Genomic DNA, 9716 nt, shown 5'->3' with positions numbered 1-9716 from the left:
TTTCACTTCTACTGCTCACGTAGGACACTGTCTTAGTGTGAGCCAGCTTGCACTCACAACGGTGCAGTGAGCAACTGCGTATCACTTCAGCGTGGCTCGTTAACCCATTTCGTGGCAAATTTGTTTTCAAAACTGTTGTATTTATAAGAACTGACCTGACAGATAAATTCAACATCTCTGCTAATATTTTGATGATCCAAAGAAGGGGACAGCTAAGTAAGAAACATGGTATTTCTTACGACTGTTACAGCCTTATGATGCCTGCTGTTTCAGGACGAAACTTAAATTTACAAACATATATCATCACCATGGTATTTAAACAATAAACATAAAAACAAAAAATATCAATGAATCTTAAATATTTTACTTTTCACTAAAGAATCAATCTCTGAACCCTTTTTTGATTAATTCTAATTCGAAGCCAAGCTCTTAACTCTGTCAGTGGGTTTCCTTCTCTTCGTTGTATAAAAAAAGCAGTATCTACATGTGACTCTAAACATCGACATAATCATAGCTGCAGACTTCTAACATAGTGAAAGAGAAGTCTGCAGGACTTTTGCTCTGAAACTAATCACCAAAACATCATCTGTAGGTGTATAAACTGTAACAGCAGAAGAGTTTCCACACTGTCAGTATCAGTAGTGGGGCTGACTACCTATGTTCTATTCCACTCTGCATTGTTGCCAAATTTATACGAATTGGAGGCAATAACGTCATCTAAGATGACGGTGTAGACTTGGCAACAGTGCATGACATCATCCAAGGTGGCGGATATTGGAGGGGAAAATAGGTCAGTTGTGCTACCTACACTAATCTAACCCACAGACAGAGCCGGGAAATTTAAATTATAGCAGGAAAATAGGCCGTTGGGGCTATGTTCACTAACCTACCATCCAGAAGAAACTGGTGCCAAATTCAAATTCCAACAAGATAATGGCTGCAAAACCGTACTTGTCCTTATTATTATTCATTATGATTTATTATAATTCATTATCATTTATTATTATTTATTATTATTATTACTGTTTATTGTTATTGGCCTACCTCCACTATAAAATGGCGCCATGTCCAAATTACAACATGATAATGTCTCGAAATCTGTACTTCTATTTATTGTTATTATCATTTTTTTTCCCAAATGTCCGATTTCGGCTGGGAAAGAGCCATTTGCGTTACATCCATAAGAAAAATCTGTCACAAGTTCAAATTCCAACACCATAATCGATCACATGTACGAAATAGTCCACATCCTACGAACTTTGACTGTCACTTATGTTTTTTCACTGCTAAACTATTAAAATCGATTCAAATAATAAACTGCACTTGTACTAACATAATTCACATCCTCTGATTTTGCAAGGAAAAAGGACTGAAGTCATTATTTCAAACAGTACCTTCATCACTTGTTCTCCAACAGACTCAGTACACATCTTCGAGATGGCGACACCCAGTGCGCTCGCTACTACGTCCATACTCCAACTGGCTTAGTTCAAATCATCACGAACAGAGGAGGCTACCCCTGGCACACCGGTCAGCTGTAGCCCGCTCGCACACCACTGGTCCAGCGCCCACTCGGCCCGTGCGGGTTTTGCTTGTTCGAACCTGCCGATTCTGACGTCACAATGGTAGGTTGTCTGTTCACCACGTGTATTTGTCCCTCCCACACGTTTCCACCTAAATTGTTCGCCCAAGAGTGGAATCTTCTCCTAAGTCGCAACAGTCGGTTAGTGATCCACCACGAGGTTACGTGGCAGACAAAGAAGATGCTTGGCGCCGAAGTTGTTTGCTGGAGACTGTAAATTTCCCTGACGTCACACAACCGAAAGTCGCCCACATGGCGTACTCGACAAAGAACGCTCACGCTAAGTTTTAGCTGACTCAAGATGGTCTGCTCACTGTCTCGTGCACATGCGTTGTAACCGGACACGAGCTTCGCCGTCGCCCCTAGGGCGTCCAATGGCTTACGTCACACACCCTCGATCACCACCTCTATACACGTGTTGACATAGTCTTCTGTAAATATGCTAACACCCACGTTTCACATCTTCCTAAGTACTCAATTCCATTTAAGTTTTAATCACATTAAATAATTCAATTTACAAAAACATATAGATATGAAAAGGTGTTCAACTACCTACTTTCAACTACTTTTCAAGGACCAGACTGCCACCTCTTCCAAGAAACTCTCGTAAAGTTTGAATTCTGTCGGTAAAGAAGGTCACTTGCACTTTCGCTACCAACCTAAGAAATTTGCCTGTAAAGAACGGACACTTGTACTAACCTCATCCACCTGACAGCCACTTCCTCCTAGGATCAGGCGCCAAGGGTGAAATCTGCCAGTAAACAAAGCTCACTTGCGTTTTCGCTACCAACGTAAGAAAATTGCTCCAAACAAAGCTCACCACCATCACCACTTCCTAGGGGGCGGGTGGTAAAAGGACTCAGCCCACACTAGGCTGATGGAGGGAGGAACAAGTGAACTTTATTTATTTGGGAGCAATTTATTTTGGGATGGTATGTATATATCACAGAACGTACTCTCTGACATGCCCCATAGCATACAGACCTGCATACCACTCCTACATAGTTCACGTTTAAAGCTCTACACACACTCTTCCTAATCTTAAACCGTCAAAAATAACACATTGCACAGCCTACAGACATCGAACCACTAATAAACAATGCACAGCATTTATGTCCATATAGCCAAACAACTCCTAAATTGTCAAAATAGTAATCCATGTAAAAGATTCTGCATGCCAATTGTCCTCAGTCGAACATGGTTAAGTTAACCATCATACAATCCTACACTCCAACAGGCCTCTGCATTCGAAAGGCCGCTACCAGTAACGTGGGAACCCGAATCAATACCATCACAGACTTTGCATACACGAACACAATCTCGAAAACGTCTCATGTATTGCTTGTATCATTATACTTACAATTAAATCTTACGATCTAGGTCTCAACTGAACGGTATTCAGCAATGAGCGAAGTATTGGAAATACACTGTGCTAAACACTGTGGCTCTGGAAATACCTGTACCTTCCTTAGCACTAGACATACTCTTCCCTTCGCTATCACAGTACCCCAGTCAAATGCGCACCCTCCCTAGAACAGCACATAGACTATTCCTTTGCACAAACAGATATACTTTACAAAGCTGATCCTCTAATGCGGACATATCACACACCCGCCCGATAAATTTTGAAAGTTATTCGGCTAAGGAATGCAGTATGTGACAGGTATTTGCAACTCCCTCACGCCGCTCGAAATTTATCCAGTATGTGTAACGTATTCCGTCTCAATACCATGTCAGATGTTCCGTTATATATCCACTGAGTTAAAGACGATGACTCATTGAGAAGGATCATAACACAAGTGAATCATACCTCTAAGCTGGCCGGGGTGACCAAGCGGTTATAGGCGCTTCAGTCCGGACCCGCGCGACTTTTGTGGTCGCAGGTTCGAATCCTGCCTCGGGCATGGATGTGTGTGATGTCCTTAGGTTAGTTAGGTTTAAGTAGTTCTAAGTTCTAGGGGACTGATGACGTCAGATGTTGAGTCCCACAGTGCTCAGAGCCATTTGAACCAAGCCATACCTCGAAATGAGTCACCTTTCTCGAACCTGTCTGCTACAGTAAAAATCCAGCACAGTCTTAGTCAGTCCCTAAACATCTTGCGACTGCTCCCATTTATACAGCTTTGCGCATATGATCATGTTATTTTAAGTCGTAACTGATCAGAAGTCGGACAATGCCATATCCACCACCTTCTGCAGTCTGTCCAGAAACAGAGCGAACTGAGTTACTGCAGCAATACCGTGTTTTGACGATTTGACAACGGAAATGCGTGAATTGTCGTGCGTTCCCAAACTGCAGATAAGTACTACAGATACACGTCCACTCAAATCTATAAGACCCACATCCTATCATAGTTATTCTCTACCACCCCCCCCCCCCCACCCCCGCAGACAAAAATTAACAAATATAGGAGCTCAAATAACTTCATCCGGTATAGAACTCACATAGATGCCATTACCCGCTCGTTGACGCAATGCTGCGTTGGGGGTCCAGCGCGAAGAAAGAGAGACAGAGACAGAGACAGAGAGAGAGAGAGAGATTTCACAGTGCTTCGCAGAACAGCACAGCGTGCAGCCCTCCAGGCATTCTCTAAAGGCATACTTCACCCCTCCTTGAATTTACCCCTCAAACTGCTGCTGCTGCTGCTCCCTGTGACAAACAACGCTATTAAATACACATTTATTGCTTCACTACAGACGATTGTTTAAAGTTTCATCACCTCTCCTCTAGGAGAATGATCGTATCCCTCGTACTATACTGTAAATCGCAAGAAACGTCCACTATGGCCCGGTTTAGTTGTTTGAAACACTGTTTTCTAGCGCGCTTTGTACAATGCCAAACATTTTCTTCTGCCACGACTTCGACCTCTATGTCAGATTCTAAACTGGCATTAAGACGTTCTGATCCACGACCTCTCACAGAAAACTAGACATCGCAGTATGTAAATGATATTCTTACTGCAGATAGCTTAACACTGAATTATTTTTAAATAAAACACACTTACAACATAAGGAAACTTTTGAGTTTGCCAGTGTTGTGGAGAGTATGCAAGGTTAGGTTAGGTTAGGTTAGGTTAGGTTAGGTTAGGTAACTACCATGCGAAAGTCTTTCATGACCTCTACATAAAAGTTCATATGTCGCCGCGATGGAACAGATGATGGCTTGGCGTTCCATTTCGAGTTATTCCTAATTTTGCACTCATGCACGCGATCGCTGTTTAGCTGCTAACAACCCCCAGACGTTGTCTCCCGCCCACAAATCTTCTCCCCCCAACTCAAACAAGCTATGTTACTCAATCATTACGTGGTAACCGATGCGCGGATGTGATGGAAAAGACACCTTAGATGTACTGTAATATTAAGGAACAGACTTGATAGTGTGAAGAATTTTACACTAAATTCAGCACTGGCCATTAATGGGACAGCATGGCCCCCAATTTCACTATCACATCTAAACCACTGCTTTTACATAACTTTGCGAGTATGATTGTGAATGTCGGTAGATTACTGTGCAGTACGTGCATCCATTGTTAATTCTCGAACACATACATGATCAAAGTTCATCAGACAATGCTCTACATATTTGTAACACTTTGAGCATAGTTTTTAATTTACGATCTATCTCTCAGCGTATGGAACTCACAGAGCATTCTTCCCATCTTAGGGTAAAAGACCAACCTCACAAATTCATTGACCAACACACCCTGCAGCACCTTTAGAGAATGAATCTCCAAGCGATCAGAAGAAGAGTGCTACACTCCACGTCTCGTGAATTAATATAGCTTTCCTAGTGCCAACGCATCCAGGTGCACAAGATTTCTCGAGATGTTACCATATCGAGGAGCTTAGCACTCCTTATCGAAGATTTTAAAGCGCCGTACTGTAATAGCATACGGTTACGAAGCACAATAAAAGACTTATTTTTATACGCGATGGAGTTCGAGACGAATTGAGTTGGACACATTTTTACTTAAATCAACGAAGCTATCAACTCCAAATTATTGTTCTAGAGTCTATGATCTGTACTTGGAAGGTATTTGCAAGATAAAGAACACAAACACACACACTCCTAAGACTACCACGTTCTGCACTTAAAAACTGGCTATAATCTTAAATTGAAAACCTTTCCCCCCCCCCCCCCTATCAGACATACATCCTTCTTCACAGTTTGTCTATGCTGAACTATCTTATCGAATGGTAAAACATTTGTTGTGCATGATACGATCGCAATATAGCTTTGCAGCGACGTATAGTGTCCACTGTTTACTTCTTATTGCGGTTCAGAAATTATACGATGCCTGCATAAGGCCTACATAAAATGATACTAGCGGGGGACACATCCTACAAGGAAACAGATAAACGCAAAGCAGCAGCGTCCGACATGTGAAAATTACAAGTCATTCCGTCACTAACTCTGCAAACAGCGCATCAGTCGGGCAAATGCGTACACAGGGACTGCAACACATCACAAGCTCTTACCGCAAAGTTAGTTATGATCCTGAAGTCTCGATTTTACACCCAAGATGCGACAGGGGTGATCGCATAAATGAAAGCTCCTTTAGAGGAGTGTGTCAAGTTTCTTCACACATAAGATGGAAGTCCTCCGATGACCGACAGTTTTACCGTTAACGATCGCAAGTAGACAGTGCTTTAAAACACGTATGGAAGACGTAGCTGTATACGAGTAGAACGCAGGCTAAGCCACGTGACTGTTGCATCTGGAATCAATGGTACCTCAATAGACATACAGTATAATGTCGCCTCAATGGGAAAAAAATTGACTGCCTCCCTTATTCCCTTCGTTTCGATGTCTACGTTTTCCGGGATTCCTCCTGTTGCAGCACACTTGGTCCGATATACAAATTGTTCGGTGCGAACCAGAAGATAGCAAAGTACTTCCTCATATTCCCTGATCACTTTTCGCAACTCTATCGCTTTGAGGTCAGATCTGTATGTGCGATCATGGCATAACATCTCGTTCTGTGTTGTAAAATGGATTGTAAATGTAGCACAGATACCATCACCTAGCCCAAATGCACTGATCGGGACGTGTAATTTAGCACTGGACTCGTCTGTATCCAGTCACCTCCACATTCGGAGAGCATGTACTCTGCTTTCTGTATGTCTCTGTATGTGCACGCCTGTGGACGTGGATCTGTAGTACGTGTATGTAGTTTTGGAACGCACGACAATGCATACATTTCCGCCGAATGGTCAAAACACGGTCCTGTCACAGTAACTTAGTTGGCTCCATTTCTAGCTGGGCTGCAGAAGTTGGTGGATATGGCTTTGTCCGACTTCTGCTCAGTTACTGCTTAAAGTGACATGATCACATGCGCAAAGCTGTATAAATGGGAGCAGTTGCAGGATGTTTAGGGACTGACTAAGACCATGTTGGATTTTGACTGTAGCAGATAGATTCGAGAAAGGTGACTCGTTTCGAGATATGATTCACTTGTAGTTGTGATCCTTCTGAGTGAGTCGTCGCCTTTAACTCTGTGGATATATAACGGAACATCTGACATGGCATCGAGACAGAATACGTTACACATACTGGATGAATATCAAGCGGCGTGAGGGAGTTGGAAATACCTATCACATACTGCATTCCTTAGCCGAATGACTTTCAAAATTTATCGGGCGTTTCTGTGATACGTCCGCATTTGAGGATCAGATTTATAAAGTATATCTGTTTGTGTAAAGGAAATGTCTATGTGCTGTTCTAGGGAGGGTGTGGATTTGACTGGGGTACTGTGATAGCGAAGGGAAGAGTATGTCTAGTGCTAAGGAAGGTACAGGTATTTCCAGAGCCACAGTGTTCAACACAGTGTATTTCCAATACTTCGCTCATTGCTGGATATCGTTCAGTTGAGACCTAGATCGTAAGATTTAATTGTAAGTATAATATGTGAGGCGTTTTCTAGAATGTGTTCGTGTATGCACAGTCTGTGATGATATTGATTCGCGTTCCCACGTTACTGGTAGCGGTCTTCCGAATGCAGAGGCCTGATAGAGTGTAGGAATGTATGATAGTTAACTTTACCATGTTCCAGACGATCGAATAGCGAACTAAGTATGTGCTGGGCTGCTTTCGTGATCAGTTGTAGCTTTGAGAAGATGGTGCGTTTGTGGTGGAGCATTATTCCCTCCCATGTAAATTGTTCGGCTTTATTTAGTTGAGAGAATATGGATTGTGGAGTGTTGGACACACGTTTAGCCTGTCCTGTAGACGTGGGAAATGCCGTAGTTGATTTGTTAACAATATTGATCATGTGGGATCTGATAGATCACCGACTTCGGTGAATACCAATTTACTCTACTTGTTTCTAGTTAGTCAATGGTTTACAGCACGTTTCGCCTCGCTATAGTTTGGTGTTTGTGGATATATAATTTACTGTATATATCTTCCGCATTACGTTGTGTTAGCGATCGGGTGGCTAGTGCTGTGTACTTGATGTCTAAATGTATGACGAAAACTGTATAATATTATGGCGAAAATACGGATGTTCTCGTAATCGACTAGTCTGGGGATGACTGTAGAAGTGCGAGCAAGAAAGCGGAATGAGTAGAGCGTTTATGTCAAGGGTAAAGGAGCATGTCTTTCAACGTCAGTTCTGAGAGTGACTTCGGTTCGCTGATGTAAAGAGGGTGACTTGGTATGGTTGGGGATTTGAATTGCATGTTTACTAGCTCGAAACAGTACTCGGTGATATATTCCCTGGTTGGGGATCGGTTTGACGGTCCAATATTCTTGCTAGTATAGTTTGTATTTGATGACTTGTATACAAATTTACGATGTTCAGTTGTCGGTGAAAAATGGTGATCGGTGTAAAACAGTTTATTACCACTGAGTGTAGCGTCTGTAGAAAGAATGGACAGGTTGGAGGTGTATAGATTGAGAGAACTGTCAGTGCAGTTTAGCAATCTTGCTGGAAGTCGGAGAAAGAAAAGGTGGATAGTGCTTCGTTACCTGCAGCATAAGTAATTCGACAAGTAAATTCGATTAGAGCAAATGAGAATGCCCGATTTATTGTGGCGGGATACAGGAGCGGCGAGAAGGCTGTCACGTCATGTCCGGGAGGAAGACTGGATTGGGCGATACGTTGGTAAACAGGTTCTGTTAGGGTGAGAATTTGCGTGCATACAAGCTGAGGCGTGAAGAAAGCTGGCGTTAACTATTTCTGGGATACTATAAAATTCCCGAGAGGTCGACTTGGCTTTATTGTTTTACAAAGAGATGTGATGTAAGGATAAGATTGTGTAAGTAGGCTGTTTACATTTTCTTATTGGTAACGCCACGTAGCCACGTAGCGCTCTGTATGAAAAATCACTGGCTGTGTTGTGCGCAGTCTGTGGCTAGTTTGCATTGTTGGCTGCCATTGTAGTGTCGGGCAGCGGCAGCTGGATGCTAACAGCGCGTAGCGTTGCGCAGTTGGAGGTGAGCCGCCAGCAGTGGTGGACGTGGGAAGAGAGATGGCGGAGTTTTGAAATTTGTAAGAATTGGTGTCATGAACTGCTATATACAGGGTACGTTCCGAAAGTAATGCAATTGAATTTCCCGCGCCGCTCCTAGTAGTCGGAGTGGGAGCGGGCCACATGGAGTAGGTGGGGGGGACGCTAAGCTTTGCCGCGAAACCGGTTTCAGTGCTCTCCGAGGTGTGGAAGCGGCAGGACGACCGTGTCACGGAAAAAATGGAATCGACGATCGAGCAACGTTACGCGATTAAGTTTTGTCCTAAACTGAACAAATCTTTTGAGGAGACTAACAAAATGATTCGTGAGGCTTACGGGGACTCTGCTCTGTCCTACTCACAAGTTTCGAGGTGGTTAAAGGCCTTTAAGGAAGGCCGGGAAGAGGTTCACGACGAACAACGCTCTGGGCGGCCGTCAAAACCGACAACAATGTGGCTTGTGTGCGACAACTGTTGGACTCTGACCGTCGATTGAGTATCAGGATGGTTGCCAATGAACTGAACTTGTCGTCTACTGTTGTTTTTCGCATTGTTACTGAAGATTTAGCGATGAGGAAAGTGTGCGCCAAGCTCGTGCCCAAGGTGTTGTCAGACGACGAAAAGACCAACCGAGCGGAAATTTCAAGTGAACTTTTGCAACGTGTTGAAATTGAACCTGATTA

The sequence above is a fragment of the Schistocerca gregaria genome, chromosome 1 (genome assembly GCF_023897955.1).
Source record: "Schistocerca gregaria isolate iqSchGreg1 chromosome 1, iqSchGreg1.2, whole genome shotgun sequence".
Taxonomy (NCBI): Eukaryota; Metazoa; Arthropoda; class Insecta; order Orthoptera; family Acrididae; genus Schistocerca; species Schistocerca gregaria.
Note: the sequence above shows the minus strand (reverse complement) of the source record.